Raw genomic sequence first — 22665 nt, forward strand, 5'->3', positions numbered from 1 at the left:
TTATTAAATGTTTTCCCAATATTAACAACCTACATGCATGCTTGACAGGGTTCACAACAGAGATGGACCATGTAATCAGGCACAATGTGGTTTTATAACACCATTTTAAGTCTGGAGAAAAGTCAAGTAATTTACTCAGCCACCCAAGGTAAATATAATCAAAGCTTAAAGTTTACAACATGAAAGTTTCTAACTGGATGTCTTCCATATGATTCTTGAATGTTTTCAGGAAAACTTCCAAAGGAAGTCTTCAAGGAAAATGTCCTGGGGGCATCCACAATGTGGGCTCTTCATTACTAGCATTACTTGGAAGATGATGCTAATTAATAGTCATAATTGCTAATAAAATGACTGGTTTAGTACAGGTATTATGCTTTATTGCTAACATCTCACTTTATGCATGGCTATTCAACAGAGATTGAAATTTAGACTTGTAGACAACTGGGTGACTCTTGAATGAGTTCAGTACACAGCCCGATGCCTGGCACAGAACTGGTGATAATGTTTGTTGAAAAAACAAGAAGCAGTAGCTACTGATTTTGAATATGCACTCAACTTCTCACCTGCCAAGTACTTCTGAGTCAGTGAGTGGATATCAGTTGATAAGCCTATTACTTCAGATTCTCTCACTGCTGTTCTCTCTTTTCCAAGGAGGATTCTGGAGAACTCAGCTGAATTCTCCCATGATCTCTGGCCTCAATCAAGGCAAGCTACCTTGACATTAATCATTCCTGCAGAATGTCTGTTATTTCCTTTAGTTCGTGCTACAGATTTTAATCGACAAATAAATGTCTATCCGTGTTAAGACTCTAGAAAGATAATCACGTTCATAAAAGACCTAACTGACCAGCTGGTGGAGAAAAGAAATAAAATTGCCGCCTTAAAAGGATTTGTTTCCATTCATTTGATTGTGTTTCTGCGTGCTGTCACAATTTCTAAGTGGATAATGGAATAAAAGAAAATAAATATCTTCCATTTGCAGGAAGCAGTATATTGTAGTGGTAACAGCAAGATTATTACCAGACCAATCACTACCTACTAACTTAGCCGTAAAATTTTCCTTCTCTGTAAAATAATAGTACCTGTCCTACAGGGCTCTTGTGGTGTTGGTATCTCATAACTGTAGGTAATTCAACTAGTATGGTGTCAGAAAAATCATGGCTACTCAAATAATGATATTCACTATAGTTCTGGATATTTTTTCAGTTAAAGAAAAACATCTTCTTGCTGAAAGATTTATCATGTCAGATTCAGGGAACAAAGACGAAACTTGTTACTATTTTCTCATAAGACAAAAAGTGAGGATGTGAAATCTCACCAAAAAGATGTCTTCAAGTCTTTGGCTGTTCCCTGGAGATATGTGTAAACCCTTTTAGGATACCACACTGTTCAGAACAACACTGGTTTGAGTCAACTCCTAGGAAGTAAGTAATGGCATCGTCTGAGCTTACAGTTCCATCCTGAATTGTATTCAACGGTCAAAATGCAGATTTCAGTAGGAACATAAAGCCAACTTGCTTGGACAAAATTCTGAGCTTCTCCTTGTGTGAAGGCCACAAACAAAAGGGCTTTGGAGCTGTTCAAAATGATGGTGAAGCCCTCTTGTAACTAGTCTTTTTATCACCTCTTAGTCAGTTGAAATTCTGTCTCCCCCAATACACATTCATGAGACTTTTGGGTGATCTGAATGTTTAAAGAAAAAAAGGTCATTTATGTTTTCTCAACAGTGCAAAACTGTACTGATGATATTTATTTTAAACATCACATATTTTTCCCTTAGAGGAAAAGCCCGTTATTATTACAGCTGAAAGCAATAACTCTCAAACTGGGAAACATTTCCAAATCAAAAACTTGTGATTATCACAGTGCCTGGATGCTTGGCTGTTATTTTATTTGTTTGTTTATTTAAAGTCATCCCTTAAAGGGTCAAATATATAAAGATATTTATTTAGCTAGTCTTCAACTGGCCTTGTCTGTAAGTACTAAAATATCCAAATATTGCAAAAGATAAGAACGGATTATTTATTTGGGTAGCTTCAGGATTTTCCACTTTCGTTTACCTGAACCTTAACTAATGTCCAAACAAAAGCCTGGGGAAAAGACCCTTTGGGATTCGTTGTCTACTTATCCCCCAATTTTATTTTGAAAAATGTCAAACTTATGGAAAAACTTGGAAGAATAGTACAACAAACACCTATATGCCAAGATTTACCAATTGTTAATGTTTACACATTCTCTCTCTCTCTTATATTTACATATATGAATAATACACAAGTATATGTGTACATATGTGTGTATGTATGTATAGGTGTACACACATATAAACACTTTTTCAGAATTACTTGAGAGTTAGTTGCAAATCTTGTGACTCTAAATCTCAAAAATACTTCAGCATATACCCTCTTATGAAATATCCCACATCACATCAATACAATCATCATACACAGAAAATTTAACAATGATTCATATACCCTTATCAATAGAAACTCTATAGTTAAATTTTCTCCATTGGCTCAATAATGTCCTGTAAAGCTGGGAAATTTTATTTTATTTTATTTTATATTTGAATCTAGGATCTGATCAAGGATCCTTTAATCTAGAACATTCCCCCAGACTTTTCTTTTTTAACATCTTTATTGGAGTATAATTGCTTTACAATGGTGTGTTAGTTTCTGCTGTATAACAAAGTAAATCAGCTATACATATACATATATCCCCATATCTCCTCCCTGTTGCCTCTCACTCCCACCCTCCCTATCCCACCCCTCTAGGTGGTCACAAAGCACCGAGCTGATCTCCCTGTGCTATGCAGCTGCTTCCCACTAGGTATGCTTTACATTTGGTAGTGTATATATGTCCATGCCACTCTCTCACTTCATCGTAGCTTCCCCTTTCCCCTCCCCGTGTCCTCAAGCCCATTTTCTATGTCTGCATCTTTATTCCTGTCCTGCCCCTACGTTCTTCAGAACCTTTTTTTTTTTTTTTTAGATTGCATATATATGTGTTAGCATACGGTACTTGTTTTTCTCTTTCTGACTTCCTTCACTCTGTATGACAGACTCTAGGTCCATCTACCTCACTACAAATAACTCAATTTCATTTCCTTTTATGGCTGAGTAATATTCCATTGTATATATGTGCCACATCTTCTTTATCCATTCATCTGTTGATGGACACTTAGGTTGCTTCCATGTCCTGGCTATTGTAAACAGAGCTGCAATGAACATTTTGGTACATGACTCTTTTTGAATTATGGTTTTCTCAGGGTATATGCCCAGTAGTGGGATTGCTGGATCGTATGGTAGTTCTATTTTTAGTTTTTTAAGGAACCTCCATACTGTTCTCCATAGTGGCTGCACCAATATACATTCCTACCAACAGTGCAAAAGGGTTCCCTTTTCTCCACACCCTCTCCAGCATTTACTGTTTGTAGCTTTTTTTGATGATGTCCATTCTGACTGGTGTGAGGTGATACCTCATTGTAGGTTTTTTTTTTTTAATTTAATTGTATTTATTTTTGGCTGCATTGGGTCTTTGCTGCTGCACACAGGCCCTCTCCAGTTACAGTGAGCGGGGGCCACTCTTTGCTGTGGCACAAAGGCTTCTCATTGCATGGCCTCCCCCACTGCGGAGCACAGGCTCTATGTGTGCGGGCTTCAGCAGTTGTGGCTCGCGGGCTCCAGAGCACAGGCTCAGTAGCTGTGGTGCACGGGCTCAGTTGCTCCACGGCATGTGGGATCCTCCCAGACCAGGGCTTGAACCCGTGTCCCCTGCCATCGGCAGGCAGACTCTTAACCACTGCGCCACCCGGGAAGCCCCGTTGTAGTTTTGATTTGCATTTCTCTAATGATTAGTGATGTTGAGCATCCTTTCATGTATTTGTTGGCAATCTGTGTATCTTCTTTGGAGAAATGTCTATTAGGTCTTCTGACCATTTTTGGATTGGGTTGTTCGTTTTTTTGATATTGTGCTGCATGTGCTTGTAAATTTTGGAGATGAATCCTTTGTCAGTTGCTTCATTTGCAAATATTTTCTCCCATTCTGAGGGCTGTCTTTTCGTCTTGTTTATGGTTTCCTTTGCTGTGCAAAAGCTTTGAAGTTTCATTAGGTCCCATTTGTTTATTTTTGTTTTTATTTCCATTTCTCTAAGAGGTGGGTCAAAAAGCATCTTGCTGTGATTTATGTCACACAGTGTTCTGCCTATGTTTTCCTCTAAGAGTTTTATAGTGTCTGGCCTTACATTTAGGTCTTTAACGCATTTTGAGTTTATTTTTGTGTACGGTATTAGGGAGTGTTCTAATTTCATTCTTTTACATGTAGCTGCCCAGTTTTCCCAGCACCACTTATTGAAGAGGCTGTCTTTTCTCCATTGTATACTCTTGCCTCTTTTATCAATGATAAAGTGACCATATGTGCGTGGGTTTATCTCTGGCCTTTCTATCCTGTTCCATTGATCTATATTTCTGTTTTTGTGCCAGTATCATACTGTCTTGATTACTGTAGCTTTGTAGTATAATCCCCAGACTCTTTTGACTTACATGACATTGGCATTTTTTAGAGCCCAGATCAATTATTTTGCATAACATTCCTCCATTTGGAAATGTCTGTTTTCTCACACTTAGATTAAGGTTTCATATCCTGGACGGGTGTATATCAGAAGTGATATTGTGGAGCAATGTCTCATATCTATTTTTATGTAATTATTTGCAGTCAACTTTTCACTCACCTTTTCTCACTCATTCCAAGAGTACAATATGAAAGATGGCAAGCAAGCACTTTTAGTGTAGTTTCTTATTATGTCCTGACCACTGGTCTGCAATACCTCTGGGCATCAGAATGTCTACTTCACTAACAAATCATGATAACTTTTTTCAGTGGAGTAGGTGATGAGAGAATTTTTTTTAAAAAAAGGATGGTTTCAGTGCTCAGCACTTACGCATTTTAAATGAACATCCTTAGAACAGTTTGTAAAGGAATCTCAGTAGAATTCTACTTTTTATATCTGCTGGGTGGCTTAAAGTATACACTAGGAAACTAGACCAACAACATGGTCATCATCCCTATGAGACAGCAGAATACAAAGACCAGGTGTTGCTGGGAACTGGAAAGAAAATAGAAATGCACTGCCAAACATAGCTCTCCATACCAAGTGGCATATTCACTGAGGCCTGGCAAATGTATAGGGCCTCACATGGCAGAATATTTAAACTAAAATCAGTCCATGTCAGGAGACTCTGGACTTTTCTCTCTGTAAGTTTTTGAAGATAATAAAATTTCTTAATTTTCTGGAATAGTTTAGGTAAAGTCATATGCAAATCAAAAATGTTCAAGACTATATCCTCATTATTCTTTGCTTCCAAGATATTAATTAAATGTTATCATCCAATATGATTTTTAATATAAATGACAGCCGCTAAGCAAATCTGGAAATCAGAGTAGACTGCTTTCTCTAAAATATTAAGTGAACACTAGCTGTAACTGAAAAGGTAAAATAAAAATAAAAATTCTGTTGTAAATCACTAGCATATTTCTCAGTATAATCCAAAGAAAACCCCTTTCTCAGAAATGAGCAAATATAGTAGGCAGAAAATCAGTAAAGACATAGCTGAACTCAATAACACCATTACTCAACTAGATATAATTAACATCTACAGGCTACTTCATTCAACAGTAGCAGAATACACATTTTTCTCAAGCTCACAGGGAACATTCACCATGATAGACCACATTCTGGGCCATAAAACACACCCTAACAAATGTAAAAGAATAGAAATTATACAATGCCTGCTCTCAGACCACATGGGATTAAACTAGGATTCAAAAACAGAAATTAACTGGAAAACCACAAAATACATGGAGATTAAACAGCAAACTTCTGAAAAATACATGGGTCAAGGAAGAAATCTCAAGGTGAGTTTAAAAATATTTTGAACTACCTGAAAATGAAAACACAACTTATCAAATCTGTGGAATGTAGCAAAAACAGCGTTTAGAGGGAAAATTATGGTATTGAATGCAGAGATTAGAAAAGAATAAAGATCTAAAATCAACAATTTAAGTTACCACCTTAGGAAACTAGAAAAAGAAAAGCAAAGTAAATCCAAAGTAAGCAGAAGAAATATTAAGAATTAGGGTAGATATCAATGAAACGAAAAAGAGGAAATCAATAGAGAAAATCAATGAAGCTGAAAACTGGTTCTTCAAAAAGATCAATAAAATCAATAAGGCTTGGGACTTCCCTGGTGGCTCACTGGTTAAGAATCCGCCTGCCAATGCAGGGGACACGGGTTCGAGCCCTGGTCTGGGAAGATCCCACATGGCGCGGAACAACTAAGCCTGTGCACCACAACTACTGAGCCTGTGCTCTAGAGCTCATGAGTCGCAACTACTGAGCCTGTGTGCCACAACTACTGAAGCCCACATGCCTAGAGCCCATGCTCCACAACAAGAGAAGCCACCACAATGAGAAGCCTATGCACCACAATGAAGAGTAGCCCGTTTGCCGCAACTAGAGAAAGCCCACACACAGCAATGAAGACCCAACACAGCCAATAAATAAATAAATAAATAAATAAGTCTCTAGCCAAGGTAACAAAAAAAAAAAAAAAAGAGAGAGAGAGGGAGGACATAAATTAGTAACATTGGAAATGAAAGAGGGGACCTCACTACAGATCTTATTGAAAATTAAAAGAATAATAAAAGAGTACTATGAACAACTCTATGCCCACAATTTGATAAAGTAGATGAAATGGACCAATTTCTTCAAAGACACAATCTGCCAAAACTCACACAAAAAGAAATAAATAATCTGAATAGGCCTATACCATAAGATGTTAAGCAAAAACCTGAACGAACTTTTTGGCCAACCCAATATAAAAGAAATTGAATCAATAATTAATAACCTTCCAAAGAAGAAAGGATTGGACCCACATGGGTTCACTGATGAATTCTACCAAATATTTAAAGAAGAAATTACATCAATTCTACAATCTCTATCAAAGGATAGAAACAAAGGGAATATTTTCTGTGAAGCCAGTATTATCCCAATACCCAAACTAAACAAAGATATTAGTAGAAAAGGAAACTATAGACGAATATCTCTCATGAACATTGATGCAAAAATCCTCAACAAAATATTAGCAAATCATATCCAAAAATGCATTAAAAAGAAGTATACACCATGACAAGGTGGGATTTATCCCAGGTATGCAAGGCTGGTTCAGCATTTGAAAATCAATTGATGTAATCTATCACAGACTAAAAAAGGGAAAAAAAGTCACAGCAATAGATGCAGAAAAAGTATCTGACAAAATCCAACACCCATTCATAATAAAAACTCTCAGTAAATTAAGAATAGAGCAGAGTTTTCTCAACTTGATAAAGACTATCTACTGGAAACCTATAGCTATCATCATACTTAATGGTGAGAAACTCAAAGCTTTCCCATTAAGATCAAGTACAAAGCAGGGATGTCCTTTCTCACCAGTCCTTTTCAACATCATGGTGGAAGTACTTGCTAATGCAATAATGTAAGAAAAAGAAATAAAAGGTATACAGATTGGGAAGGAAGGTTTAAAACTGTCTTTGCAGATGACATGATCCTCTACGTAGAAAATTTGAAATAATAAACAAAAAACTCCTGGAATTAATAAGTAATTATAGCAAGGTTGAAGGATACAAGGTATAACAAAGTCAATTGCTTTCTTATACACCAACAATGTTCAAAGGGAAGTTAAAATTAATAATGCAATGTTATTTACATTAGCACCCCCCCAAAATGAAATACTTAAGCCTAAGTCTACACAATGTACAAGATCTGTGTAAGGAAAATTACAAAACTCTGATCAACAAAATTAAAGGAGAACTAAATAAATGGAAAGATATTCTGTATTCACAGATAGAGAAATTCAATATTGGCGAGATGTCAGTTCTTCCCAACTTGATCTGCAGATTCAATGCAATCACGATAAAAAATCCAACAAGCTATTGTATGATATCAACAAACTGATTCTAGAATTTATATGAAAGGCAAAAGCTACAGACCAGCCAACACAATACTGAAGAAGAACAAAGTTGGAACAATGATGCTACCTAACTTCAAGACTTAACATAAAGCTACAGTAATCAAGACACTGTGGTATTGTTGAAAGAACAGACAAATAGATCAATGGAACAGAATAAAGAGCCCAGGAACAGGCCCCCATAAATAGAGTCAACTGATCTTTGACAAAGGAGAAAAGGCAATACAATGGAGCAAAGATAAGTCTCCTCAACAGAAGGTGCAGGCACAACTGGACATCTACATGCAAAAAAAAAGAAATGAATCTAGACAGAGACCTTACATGCCTCACAAAAATTAACTCTAAATGGATCACAGACCTAAATCTAAACACAAAAGTATAAAACTCCTAGATGGTAACACTGGAGAAAACCTAGATGACCTTGTATATCAGGGGTCCCCAACCCCCTTTTAGGAACTGGCTGCACAGCAGGAGGTGAGCAGTGGGCAAGCAAAGCTTCATCTGCCACTTCCCATCACTCGCATTACTGCCTGAACCATCCCCCCACCCCATGTTCGTGGAAAAATTGTCTTCCACGAAACCGGTCCCTGGTGCCAAAAAGATTGGGGACTGCTGTTATATATGACAGTGACTTTAAATACAACAGCAAAGACACAATCCAAGAAAGAAATAATTGATAACTAGACGTTGTTAAAATTTTAAACTTCTGCTCTGAAAAAGACATCAAGAAAATGAGAAGACAAGCCACTGACTTAGAGAAAATATTTGCAAAAGGCACATCTGACAAAGGGCTGTTATCCAAAATATACAAAGCACACTTAAAACTCAGTAATAAGAAAATAAACAACCCAATTAAAAATAGACCAAAGACCTTAACAGACACCTCACCAAAAAGATATACAGATGGTTAAAAAGTTTATGAAAAGATGCTCCCCATTATATGTCATCAGGGAAACACAAATTAAAACAATGAGATAGCACTACATGCCAATTAGGATGGCTAAAATCCAGTAAACTGACAACACCAAATGCTGACAAGGATGAGGAGCAACAGGAACTCTCACACACTGCTGGTGGAATGCAAAATGGTACAGCCACTTTGGAAAACAATTCGGCAGTTTCTGCAAAAACTAAACCTACTTTTATCATATGATCCAGTAATTGTGCTCCTTGGTTATTTCCCCAAAGGGGCTGAAAACTTATGTCCACACGGATGTTTATAGCAGCTTTATCTATAATTGCCCAAACTTGGAAGCAACCAAGATGTCCTTCAATAGGTGAATGGATAAACTGTGGTACACCCAGACAATGGAATATTATTCCATGCTAAAAAGAAATGAGCTATCAAGCCATGAAAAGACATGAAGGAATCTTAAATGCATATTACTAAGTGAAAGAAGTCAATCTAACAAGTTACCTGTTATGATTCTAACTATATGACATTCTAGAAAAAGCAAAACTACAGAGACAATTAAAAAAAAAAAAGAAAACAGTGGCTTCCAGGAGTGTATGTGTGTTAGTGCACGGGTGGAGATGAATAGGCAGAGCACAAAGAATTTTTAGGACAATGAAAATACTCTGTATGATATTATAATGATGGATATATGTCATTATACATTTGTCCACACCCACAGAATGCACATACCCAGAGTGAGCCCTAAAGTGAACTATGGACCTTGGGGGATTATGATGTGTCAATGTAGGTTCATCCTTGGTAAAAAAGGTACCATTTTGGTGAGTGGTGTTGATAACAGAGGAGGCTATGCATGTGTAGGGGTAGGAGGTGTATGGGAATTATCTTTCCTTTCAATTTTGTTGTGAACCTAAAAGTATTCTAAAAAATATTTTTTAAAAACCCAAAGAGTCAAATTAAGTAAAAAATCTAGCAATCAATAAGCCAGATAATATTTATTTAATATTATATGAAGTATTATGAACTATAAAAAATTATAAGTTAGTTTCTGAATATGAGCATCTGTAATTTAGTAGCGTGCATGCAAAAATCATGCAAACAGTAAAGCTTCATGTGACATGAATTAACTAATCCACATATAGACCAGAAGAATGTTAGGAGAAGTTGCAGAGGAAGTAGTGATGATGCAGGCCTGACCATGGAGGGGGTAGGATGGAGTATGAGCCGTTAAGGTTGGAGGTCAGCATGATGAACAAGGAAGAAAGGAGAAGGAAGCCAGCAGGCACGGGAGGTGGGCCAATGTCATGTAATCCTGATATAAACATGATGAAAACAGAACTGTATTTGGCAAGCCAGGTATAAGCAAGCTGTTTTAACTTGCCACATTTACACAGATGTTTGGGGTCAGGTTCACAAAGCAAAGAGAAGTACAACACAAGTCTAATAAGAATTCCCGCGTGCAGCAATTTTTTTGGCTAAAAATCACACTGTCTGTACAGTACCTCCTCTGCTGAGGGAACATTTGCCTCAGGAGAGATGTCCCAAGGAGAAATTATAAACAAAAGAGCATTAGCAATCATGACGTCTGTACACAAAAAACATGGTTTTACAGTTTAGTTTAATCCTCTGTAGACAGTGCTTGATGAAATACATTTTCATGAGATGTGCATATTCTTAGCATTAGAAATTCTAGAGGCTTTGTGAAAATACAGTATGGTCTTCTCACTTGAGCAAATCAAGCCAGAATCATTTAGCACTGCTATTTACACCTCTAGGATACAATTCTTGCAATATGCAAGTACCGAGGAATTAAAGATGACTGTAGAATGTTAATAATAAGCTGCATCTTCACTTAAAAATCTTAATGTTTCTGGTTGGAGAACCAATTTCAGACCATTGTTGAATGTTCTGTTCAGTGGGTCATGTGGCATACATAAACAGGAATGAGATTCCAGAATAAGATGAAGTATAAATTAAAACAATAAACAATTATGAGGCATTGGTTTACACCATGTATCAGCAAGCTACAGCCCATGGGCGAAATCCAGTCTATTGCCTATTTTTGTAAATAAAGTTTTATTGGAACACAGCCACAGCCATTTATTTACATCTTGTCTCTGGCTGCTTTCAGGCTATATGGCAGAGCTGAGTAATTGTAACAGAGACCAGATGGCCCACAAAGCCTAAAATATTTACTATCTGGTCCTTTACAGCAAAGATTGCCAAACCCTGGTCTCTGCTTTTAATTGTCAGCGCCTTAAAATATGTGTTAGTTTTCTATGGCCACTGTAATAAATTACTGCAAAACTAAGTCACTCAAAACAACACAAATTTATTATCTTATAATTCTGGAGGACAGAAGTCCTAAAATGAAGGTGTCAGCAGGTCTGTATTCTGTCTGGAAGTTCTAAGGGAGAGTTCCATTCCTAGCATCTAGAGGCCAACTGCACTCTTTGGCTTATGGCCCCATCCTCCACCACCTTCAAAGCCGGCATTTCAGTCTCTCTCTGCTTCTGTTGTCATGAAGCCTTCTTTTTTTCTCTGCTTTTGCCATTACATCTTCTTAGAGACTGACTGTCTTGCTTCTGTCTTATAAGGATCCTTGTTATTACACTGGATCCAGCCAAACTAATCCAGAATAATCTCCCCATCTTAAGATCCTGAACTTAATCATACCCGCAAAGTCCCTTTTGCCGCGTAACTTAGCATATCATAGGTTCCAGGAATTATGACGGGGCCATCTTCCAGAGGACATTATTTGGCATACCACAATATGTAAAATAATTTATTTTCCAAAGAGAGTGTATGTGCTTGAAAAGAGACCCAAAGGTGGCTACATGTAATTTAATATAGACTTTTTTTAAAGATTTTTTTGATGTGGACCATTTTTAGTCTTTTATTGAATTTGTTACAATATTGCTTTTGTTTTACGTTTTTGGTTGCAAGGCATGTGGGATCCTAGCTGCCCCACCAGGGATCAAACCCGCACCCTCTGCATTGGAAGGCAAAGTCAACCACTGCACCGACAGGGAAGTCCCTAACAGAGACTTCTTAACATCCACCCAACTTCCTCCACATTTCTTAATTCTTCTTTCTCAAACCCTTCCCTCTGAATCTTGACCTCATTTCATCACTGTGTATTGCTATCTCAGAAAACAACTGAGGAAAGACATGTTCTTACATCTGAAACCTCGCATTCTTTGATTCAGAACAACAAAAGCTTTATTAAAATTTAAATGTACAATCTTCTCACAAGTTTTATCAACCAAAAAATCACGCTACTGGTATGTTTATCGTCCTAATTTAGAGGAGACAAAAGCTTCATTCACATATACCTAAAAGACAGGATAGGAAATAATGAATGCCCTCAAAAAGGTAGGGGTAATCTTGCATGCATGCTTTGAAGATGGAGATGTTGGACTTAGGAAGGAAGATGGCAGGAAAGTCTTTATGTAATGGTTTCACTAGAGAAGGGTTGAAAGAAAAGCATAAGACGAGACATGTGTGGGGATGCACCAAAGGGTACCTATGGGGAGAAGCAAATCCTACAAGTTAGATAGGTCACAGGTTATGTGATAGTGGATGGCAAACAGAATGTGGAAAACCTCAAATTCTAGACTAGAGAATTCAGACAACTTATAGATGCTGAAGGTTTCTGGTCTGAGCAGATGCTGGACCAGAGCTGTATTGATGCGATATTAGTCTGGTCAAATTTTAGAGGAAAAAGGGAGGTGAGATGACATAAAAGGGAATAGTTTTCCTTCCACCCCAAATGAGGAGAGAATGTCATGTGACAACGGGGGTAGGGATTGAAGTGCTGCAGCTGAAGTTGACACCTGAGGCTGCCAGAAGCTGGCAGAGACAAGTCAAGATTCTCCTCTACTGATTTTAGAGGATGCATGGCTCTGCAGACACCTTGATTTCCGATTTCTATCCTCCAGAGCTGTGAGACAATAAATTTCTGTGCTTTAAGCAACCTAGTTCGTGATACTTTGTTACAGCAGCCCAAAGAAACTAATACAACACCTCATGCTCAAAATAACAATAATCATTCAATAAATATTTATTGGCCACCTACTGTGTGTCAGGCACCATTCTAGGTGCTAAAGATATGGCAAACAAAACTGAAAAAAAAAAAAAAAAAAAACTAGCTTAGCTCCTACTGGGGAAAAGACAGATAACACACAAACTATTAGGGTTTCATATGATGATATCTATATGGAAAAAAGTTAAAGCAAGCAAGAGTGTGTGTGGTGCTCACTTCGGCAGCACATATACTAAAATGGGAACACAGAAAATTAGCATGGCCTCTGTGCAACGATGATGCGCAAATTCAGGAAGCGTTCCGTATTTTTTATAGTATATTAACCCATATATATGGAATCTAGAAAAATGGTATAGGTGATCTTATTTGCAAAGCAGAAACAGAGACACAGACATAGGGAAGAAACGTATGGATACCAAGGGGGAAAGGGGTGGTGGTGGGATGAATTGGGAGATTGGGATTGGCATATATACACTACCATGTATAAAACAGGTAACTAATGAGAACCTACTATATAGCACAGGGAACTCAACTTGGTGCTCCGTGGTGACCTAAATGGGAAGGAAATCCAAAAAAAGAGGGAACATATGTATACGAATGGCTGATTCACTTTGCTGTACAGCAGAAACTGACACAGCAGTGTAAAGCAACTATACTCCAATTAAAAAAAAAAAGTGTGTGTGTGGGCACGTGCGCAAATGGGTGCATATGAGAGCCCAATTTAAGATAACGGGGTCTAAAAAGTCCTCACTGTGAATGAACACCTGAGTATGTGAGGGGTGAATAGTCATCAGGGTATAGAGGATTGCTGGCAGAGGGGTCAGCAAGTGCAAAGGCCCTGAGGTCGCAACATTCCTGGTGTAGTCCAGGAAAAGCAAGGGGGTGAGAGCATGGATGGAGCAGAACGTGCAAGAGGAAAACTGGTAAAAGTTGAGAGCAGAGAGTCAAAGAAGGTGTGGGTGGCTGGACTGTGTGTAGACCCTTGTCTATACTGCAAGAACACTGGCTCTACTCTGAGTGGGTCCAGGAGCTTCGAAGGGCTTTCGACAGAGGACTGACATGATCCAACTCACTCTTTAACTGGATCACCTTGATTGTTTTGTTGAGTGTAGGTTAAACAGGGCCACAGTGGAAGCACAGAGATACCACTTGGGAGATTACAGCAATAATCGGGATGAGAGATGACGGTGGCTTAGAGCAGGGTGGCAGCAATGGACATGATAAGAAATGCCCTGACTCTGTATATTTTGAAGGTAGACGCGAGAATGTTTGCATCTTTAATGATGTCTTTGGGACCACGATGTAATGTCTTAACTTCCCAACTAGATTGTTAAGTTCATTGTGGGCAGGACCCAGGTCTTATGTGTCTCCAGGGACTTCTCCAGTCTTGGCCCTGGCATCTTACAGACAGCAGGTGCTGCATTTAACACACATTCTTGATCTTTCAATAAGAAGGAACTAACTTCTTACTTCCAGAGACCCACCAATGTCACGTGAGTATGATTCCAGAACACTTGCCATTTGAGTCAATGACCAACTATGTGAGAAAATGTTTCCTGGGACAACTCCAACCTTTGTCCTTTGCCAACAACCCTCCAACACATAACTTTACTGCTGTAAATTCAGCTATATTCAAATATTCCAACAGTGTGTTATTAAGCCTTGGGCATTTTTAAATTCCATAAATTTTACTTAAAGTGCTCTTCTGGTCTGAAAACAAAGAAAACCCGAAAGAAAAAGATATAAGTTGGAGGATTCATGTGAATAGAACTGAGAATAAAAGCACATTTGATTATTGGCACAAGTTTCTTGAAGCGAAAGAGGAAAAAAAAGGACTATTTCCTTCTGAAGATATTGTCTCAGAGATTTATACAAGTGTTCAGGGGATCTGATAACTGGTGGTTCATTCCCTAAAGCAAAAATTAACTGGTAAAGAGAACTCTTCAGCATCGAGATGTCAGGCAATGTGATATTTGGCATCAGAAGCTAAGTGTGGCACTCCCGTTCAGCTCCTTGCAGAGAGCGGTTGTAATTTCTAGCTACAGTAACTGAAAGTTTATTTGGATTGCTAATTTTTCAGGTAAAGGAATGCTGGGGTTGATTAGTAGTGAAAATTAGGTAAGGGCACCCTTCCGCACCTGCTAAGACACGTGACAGAGAGTGGACCCAGTACTCCGGTGGGATTCAGCACATCTGGTTTTCATTTGGAAACAAACCTACTTGTTTTACAGGTTTGTGCCTCTGTCCATTAGCTGAGAAATGGGAACCAGGTGATAGGCTGAACTCTTCCCCATCTCTAGGGATGGGGCCACTTGTATAAGCACCTCAGTAAGCAGACGACACTGGGAAAGGATGGGTATAGCTCTGTGATTTGTCTTCAGATGTCAAACTGATGTTCTGATTCGAAACCAGGGCAGACAGGTATCATTCCTAATCAGACACCTACCCAGCCCCTGGGCATGAAGAGATTTAGAATGGGGAGCGAAACTGCAAGTAGAAAAGCATCTTAGGTCTTTCGGGAAATACATATCCAAAGCTTGGCAGAGAAATAAAAATAGTTGTCGGCCAGTTTAGGAAGACAGCAAGATACAGCAGAAAAACAAAAAGAGAGGAGGTGTTGATACAGAGGTGGGACAGGAAATAAAGGTAAAGGGAGAGAGCTGAAAGAAGAGGAAAGACACAGGGTGGAGAGAGGGAAGGCTGGAGACACGTAGAGAAGAATTTCCTGACACCACTCCTGGCTACTTACACAATCCCACAGTGGCTAAAGCAAGCTCTCCCATGAAGACGGAAGGGCATGTAGGTGCTTCAAGAAACCCTGAAGTGATTTTGGGCACAGGAACTCGCCTGACTCATCCAGCTCAGATGGAAAAACATCCCTGTGGTCTGTAATTTACACTTTTGTCCTCTGTAGAACTTTCCAAGTAGGTGCTCAACAATTATTTGTTGAAGGTGATTGAACAGTAAATATTCCAACACAGTACTTCAAGAGCAAGACAGACCCCTGGTTTCTCCTTTGGAAATTCTGTACTGGCGGGAAAAGTAGTATAGCCCTTTGAGGAAGGGCAACACACTGAGGTGAAAATAGCATGAGAAGAAGTCAATATCCAATGGTGGGAATGGTCAGGAAAAATATTTGGGCTAAGAAAGGCTGCATGATCACAGCACTGGATGGTGGATAGGTTGACATATTCTACACCCCTTCCACAAACACACTTTATATGGTTTATAGACGGATCTAGCAAACAAACAATAAAACCCATTTCTGTAACTGGTTTCTGTCTAACCTTCTGACTCCTACTGCATTATATTCCTGGGGAAAATTTCCTAACAGATCCAACCAGTAGATTTTAACGTTGAAGGTTCTAGAAAGTCACAGGTCAACCCTTCCTTCTCACAACTGCTTAGTCCTTCTTTGTGACAACATTCTTGGAACTCCGTTGTCACATGGCAGCCTTCTGGGGCTCTGGGGCTCTTCTGATTCCAAAGTGTTTGGGGAATCACAAAGAGCCTTCCTAATTCCTCATGAAGCTCCTGGCTTCAACCTGGCAAATGCAAAGAGCTGGTCAACCTTCTTTTGCCTTGGATCCCTTTGTACAGAAATAGAGCCAAATGACAACATCCCTGCACAGGGTACGTGTCACGAACAAGCATGTAGTGTGTTCATCCCGAGTACATACAGTTTAAAAACATTAGATTTTTATTCTTTAGATTTTTTTCAAACTGTATAGATTCTTTACTAAAAATGAAAGCTACTTATAGTGAGATATGTGCACAGAGAAACGTTGTTATCCAGGTAGTCTAGAAAGACTATCGTGGTATTACTTTTTTTTAATCTAGCAAAATGTTAACAGATGAAATCCCTGTCCCCATGCTAAATGGATACCTTAAAGTGGAATTCACTCTGAAATTTTACGTGTAGTAAAGAATATTGAAAATACTTGTACAATTTGCATACACTGGTCTTTTCTGGACCTGAGAGTCTGGAAAATATTTGAATAAGATGATTCGCTGATTTTCCTTTCAGGAATGAACACCAGAAGATCTGTAATCAATAATTCAACATGCCTCCAGGAGATGCAAATTATTACTATAAAGTGAGTTCTTCTTTAAAAAACTGCTCATCAACTTTGTATAGTGACACATGGTAACTAGACTTATCACAGGGATCATTTTGTAATGGATAGAAGTATTGAGTCACTATGTTGTACACCTGGAACTAACATAGTGTTGTAGGTCAATTATACTTCTAGTTAAAACAACTGCTCATCAGATTGGCATGGTAATTTTGGGGGAAAAGTTACAATCTTGGAACCTCTGACGTCAAGGCCCAGTAAAGGGGGGGATGCAGATAAATGGGCAACAGAGATATAGGATTGAGGGTGTAAACAGTTAAAGTGAGTGGTGGCATAAGGTATCGCAGAGTGATACTTCTCAAAACCTTTGGATATATTTACAGAACAAATTTCATTTAATCAGTAACTATTAAGAACTTAAAATACATCAAATACTGTACTACTAGGGATATTCATGGTGTTGAGAGGGAATTCAAATGGTAATAGTGAAGCCGGATCCGGTCTCTGTACCCCAACACCGAATTAATTCTTGGAGACAGAGTTTTGGGTGAAGGAGAAGCAAAGGGGGCCACAGCGGGCGAATGCCCTCAAGACTGTGTGTCCCAACTTGGAGGGGGTAGTGAGGAGTTTTATAGTAAAACTATAAAGGAGGGTGTGATCTATAAACTATAAACTAAAAAACTATCAAAGAGGGCGTGATCAGCTCATGGACAATCTTCTGATTGGTTGGTGGGGAGGTAAGTGGGAGTCGGCATCATCAACCTTCTGGTTCCAACCCCTCTGGGGTGTACCTGCTTGTGGGCACCATACCTTTTCAACTTCTCCCACCTGGCAGGGGTTTCAGTATCTGCAAAACAGCTCAAAGATACGTATATCCCTTGTTGGGGAACCAGGACCCTGGCCCAAGGCTGTACTACTGTTTCTTTTGACTGTTCCTCCCTCGTCTCCTGCATCCCCTCCATTCCCTAATTAGCAACTGTCTGAACCTGCCCATAGGAACTCAGGGAAGGTCACGGAGGCTGAATTAAGCCTATTTCCTATAATCAAGAAATGGGGGACACAAAGGTTTTTGTGCCCAGGAGCCCTACAGGGTCCTGCTCGGTAGTAATAGGAATCCTGATCATCTAGCATCTTATCTTCCTACTAAAAAAAAATGTTTCTATCTCATGACATTACTTGAAAATTTGAGGGAGATGTCTCATGAAAACAAATTCTATTGCCTGATTCACATGGAAGTTGGAACCTGATCTACAAATGCCCTATAACCAATAATTGCCCCCCATTCCTTTCTTCTTCCTCCTCCTTCTTGTAGGAATGCAGACTCATTTTTACTGATGTACTGAAAGATATATAATAATATTGGAAAGGAAGCCACACCTTCAGAGATCTGTAGGACTTAGAATATGGTATGTAGCAGACAGTGAGAGTCTGAAGGTTGAAAAGCAGCTGATGAGAGCGACCAGGTTAGGAGACGGAAAGGAGGGTGGGCTGGAGCAGAAAGGTGGGAGATGGCAGGATAAACTAGGGCAGGTGAGAGAGATAACTAAAGAACTGAGTCAAGGTCAGGAAGAGTGAATGCATGTGGACAGGGGTCCTAGGGCAAGTAGAGAAAGTATAAGCCCAGGTGAAGAGTGAAAGACTGGGTAAAGTAGCGGGGCATGAGAAAAGCGCTTTCCTGGGTTCACTGCCCCAGGTAGATGTTCTGTAAACTAAAGGTTTGAATTTTAATATGCCCAGCTGGTCCTCCATCGCTGTGCCCTCAACATGTCAGAGATTCCCACGTCTATATCATCAGCTCAGAGGCCTCCTCTGAGATCCTCATTCACAATCTAGTTCCATGCTCTGCCCTGACATCTCTGAGTTTATCTGGCAGACGTCTCCAGCTTAACTTGTCCACCACTGAATCCATGCTTCCCCACCCCAGATCTGTCTCCTTGCGCCAGTATTTTCCACCTCAGTAAAGAGCACTATTATCTCCCATGAATTCAACCAGGAGCCCGGGAGAATTCCTCCTTCCTTACTTCTCCCTTAACCCTCTTCTACTTTCTTCCAACAGTAAATTCTTTAATCCTACCTCAAACCTTTCCGTACCTCGTGTTCATCACTGCTGCTACCTGATGAATGGAATACTGCCTGTCATATCAGTAAACAAAAAATGTCACAGTCATCACAGCACAGCCACTGCCAACAGTGAGCTGGTGAGCTCTGTGGGGACTCAGGAAAGAAAAGAACACCTGCCATCTAGCAGCCACCAGACTGCAGCCACTCCCCACAGAGAGCCCTGAGGAAACGCAGGATGTGAAAACAGAACACTGGCCCCAGAGAGCTAAGGTGCATATCAAAGGAACAATTTCAGGGAGCCCAGGCTCTTGCATCTTCCCCTACAGAGAAAAGCGCCAAGTTCCTTAACTTGAGATACCTAGTTTTCCTTAATTAACAATAATCCTTTGATGTTCAGACTAACTGCCCTTTGCTGCAAAACTATATATCCTGGCTCTCCCCCTCACCTCCTTGGAGCAGTTCTCCCAGGGTTACCTGAGATGCTGCCTCCCTGGCTTGAAGTCCTAAAAATTCTCACCAAATAAAACATAACTCTCAACTTTTAGGTTGTGCATATACTGTTTAGTCAACATACCTTAATCAAGTTCACCATCATTCCTTGGATGAACTATTAAACACCCACTTCCAATCTTCTGCACCAGAATCCATTCTCCACTTTTGAGCAAGGGTGAATGTCTTAAAATGTCATTGTATCATGTTCATCGTGGTACATTCATTTACCATGTCCTCCTGTTCAAAATCATTCAGTACCTGCCTCTTTCTTTATTCCCATAGAGAACAGCTCTCTTGGTGACTGAATTCCATGCTGCCTCAGTGCCTTTGCACACATACTTCTGCCTGGGATGTTTTCACAGAACTGACTCCTTCTCACCCTTTAAGTTCAGCTTAAAGGTTCCATTCTTATAGTTTATCCTTTCTGGAGCAGCTATTCTCTGTTATTCTCTATCACAACGTCCCATTTTTCCCTTCAAAAATTAACATTTTATTTATTACTTTTTTCCCCATTAGATTATGAGTTCAATTTGGGCAAGACCTACAACTCTTTTCTTCACTATTGACTCACCAGCACCGGATATACTGCCTGGAACATAGAGGCACTCAAAGATTTATTCAGTACATAAAGAAATAAAAATAATCCAACAATGTCAAAGTCTTTTGGGGGTAATGCATGTTATATATTATTTTCCGACTTTGAATCTCTAGAACAATTTTTATGTTACCATTTGGACAATTAAAATATGAGTGTCCAGTGATTATTTACCATTGTGGTACCTAATTAGTACCTGCTCTTTAATATTTTGCCAAGCTGCCTCCCAAACAAGACTTGAATGACAAGGACCAAATACCTAAGTCCATTCATTCACTCAACAAATGAGACACAGACACCGTTCTAGGGGCTGTAGCTACAGAGCTGTACAAAACAGGCATGGTTCTCACCCTCCAGTGGACATGGGCTATCCTCATATTCGTTAATTTAATCTATTAAATTAAATTAAATCGATTAAATTCGTTAATTTAATCTATTAAACAGAGCATCAAGCTCTGTTGACGACAAAAGGTAGATAACAATAAACAAACAGGAATTCCTGCCCTCCTGAGTTCACATTCTTGTGTACATGAGCTTAAATGTGTACATTACAGTACTTAGCCTCTAACGCTGAGATTGTTAATATGTATTTAAGGATTTCATGTCAAAACATGTTAAGTTGGGAAGGAGTTAGATAATTACGTGTTTATGAAAATTCAATGCACTTCTTCAATCACAGAGAAGGCAGCCAAATAAATAAATAAATAAATAAATATTAAATAAATAAATAATTAAAAGAAAATACAAAATCAGAGGTGGGGCAGCCCTGAAGCTCTGATTACTATGATTCTTTTTAACCCATTTAAACCAGGTAAAAATTGCCCACATCATTTTTTTTTTTAACCCAATCCACCCTACCAATCTGAATGAACTGTCTATGCATAGAAATCTGCCTTAAGAGAGAGAGAAAGAATGTCCGGGGCTGAGAAACTAGGTAAGACAAAGGAGACGGACTAAACCCAAGCCTGCCCTTCAAGAGCTCTGGTAACGGACACCACATTTCAGACATGTGATTTCATTCACAAAGCATTTTAAGTAGTTTAATATGGTGCACTGTCAGATGACAAAGAGCATTCTGGATTTAAAAAATAAATAAAAACATGCAGTGTAGTCTCCAGCAGAATTTAACTCCAACATAAGGGATGAAACAGAAGAAATGCTGTTATGTCTTGATTTGGACATGACTGATGGAGATGGAAAACTGTCAGAGGATTTGAATCTAATTCTTGGATTTGATATCACCACAAGGAGTTCTGCATTATAGCTGTTTTCTGTAATTGTCTTTCAGAATCCCTATGTTGAATGCAAAGATTCTACCTGAATAATCTCAGAAGAAAACTTTTTTACCTCAAAGAATTGTCTTACATTCAAAGGTCAAAATAAATGTTACTGTTTTATAGTTTCTGTAACTAACATACAGAGAAAGAAAGAAAGAAAGAGAGAGAGAGAGAGAGAGAGAAAGGAAGGAAGAAAGAAAGAAAGAAGGAAGGGAGGAAGGAAAAAAGAGTTCTGCCATTGAATTACAGAACTTAGAATCTTTGTTGTTTTTATTTTTAAAGAGATGTGCAACTTATTTATTTTTTAAAAATTTATTTATTTTAAAATTTTCGGCCATACCCCAAGGCACGTGGGCTCTTAGTTCCCCAACCAGGGATCCAAACCGCGACCCCTGCTTTGAAAGGTGGAGTCTTTTTTTTTTTTTTTTTTTTGCGGCACGCGGGCCTCTCACTGTTGTGGCCTCTCCCGTTGCGGAGCACAGGCTCCAGATGCGCAGGCTCAGCGGCCATGGCTCACGGGCCCAGCCGCTCCGCGGCATGTGGGATCCTCCCGGACCGGGGCACGAACCCGAGTCCCCTGCATCGGCAGGTGGACTCTCAACCACTGCACCACCAGGGAAGCCCTGAAAGGTGGAGTCTTAATCACTGGACCACCGGAGAAGTCCCAGAACTTAGGAGTCTTTTCATATCAAAGTTAGAGAAGTCATCATGCCAATTCCTCATTTTATAAATAAGGGAACTGAGATCCCGAGAGACTGAAGGATTTCCCTAAGTCACCAAGTTCATGAACAGCACAAGCAAGTTTTAAGTCGGATGACCTGAAGGGTAAACTCTTCACCCTTCCAGAAAGAGTGGCTATCTTCCTCCTCTTCCTCCTCTAGGTTAACCCTTCTCAGTGGACTCCCAGCACATTTTGCCCCTCCACCCTGAAGCAGCAGGAGCAGCAGAAAGAGCAGGAACCCAGGCCACTGAAGGACGAAGAACACAGAGCAGTCAAGTGGCACTGAGATGCCAGCCTACTCCTCAGGGCTGACACTTAGGACCTGCCACGGCCTGAGTGTGACCTTGTTTATCTGCTCTGCTCAATATTAGCTGGTTGTATCCTTCTGTTCTGGGGGAAAATATAATTGCATTTGTTCCTGTGTATCTTTAGTCTATGAATGCTATATAGTTTTTGAGTTACAG

General features: G+C 39.3%; 1 protein-coding gene, 1 long non-coding RNA gene and 1 other non-coding gene across 3 annotated transcripts in view; 2 read left to right on the plus strand and 1 right to left on the minus strand.

Moving 5' to 3' along the window:
• The window catches only part of FBXL7 (F-box and leucine rich repeat protein 7), a 417504-nt gene that overhangs the window by 182283 nt on the left and 212556 nt on the right, over positions 1–22665 (minus strand). The gene's annotated exons all lie outside the window — the stretch shown is intronic.
• On the plus strand, positions 13188–13289 carry LOC117203082 (U6 spliceosomal RNA). The gene has a single exon (XR_004485683.1). It is a non-coding gene; the product is annotated as a U6 spliceosomal RNA (small nuclear RNA).
• LOC125963901 (uncharacterized) lies at positions 16498–20827 on the plus strand. The gene is made up of 3 exons (XR_007476330.1): positions 16498–16612; positions 17007–17076; positions 20125–20827. It is a non-coding gene; the product is annotated as an uncharacterized LOC125963901 (long non-coding RNA).

The sequence above is a fragment of the Orcinus orca genome, chromosome 3 (genome assembly GCF_937001465.1).
Source record: "Orcinus orca chromosome 3, mOrcOrc1.1, whole genome shotgun sequence".
Lineage (NCBI taxonomy): Eukaryota > Metazoa > Chordata > Mammalia > Artiodactyla > Delphinidae > Orcinus > Orcinus orca.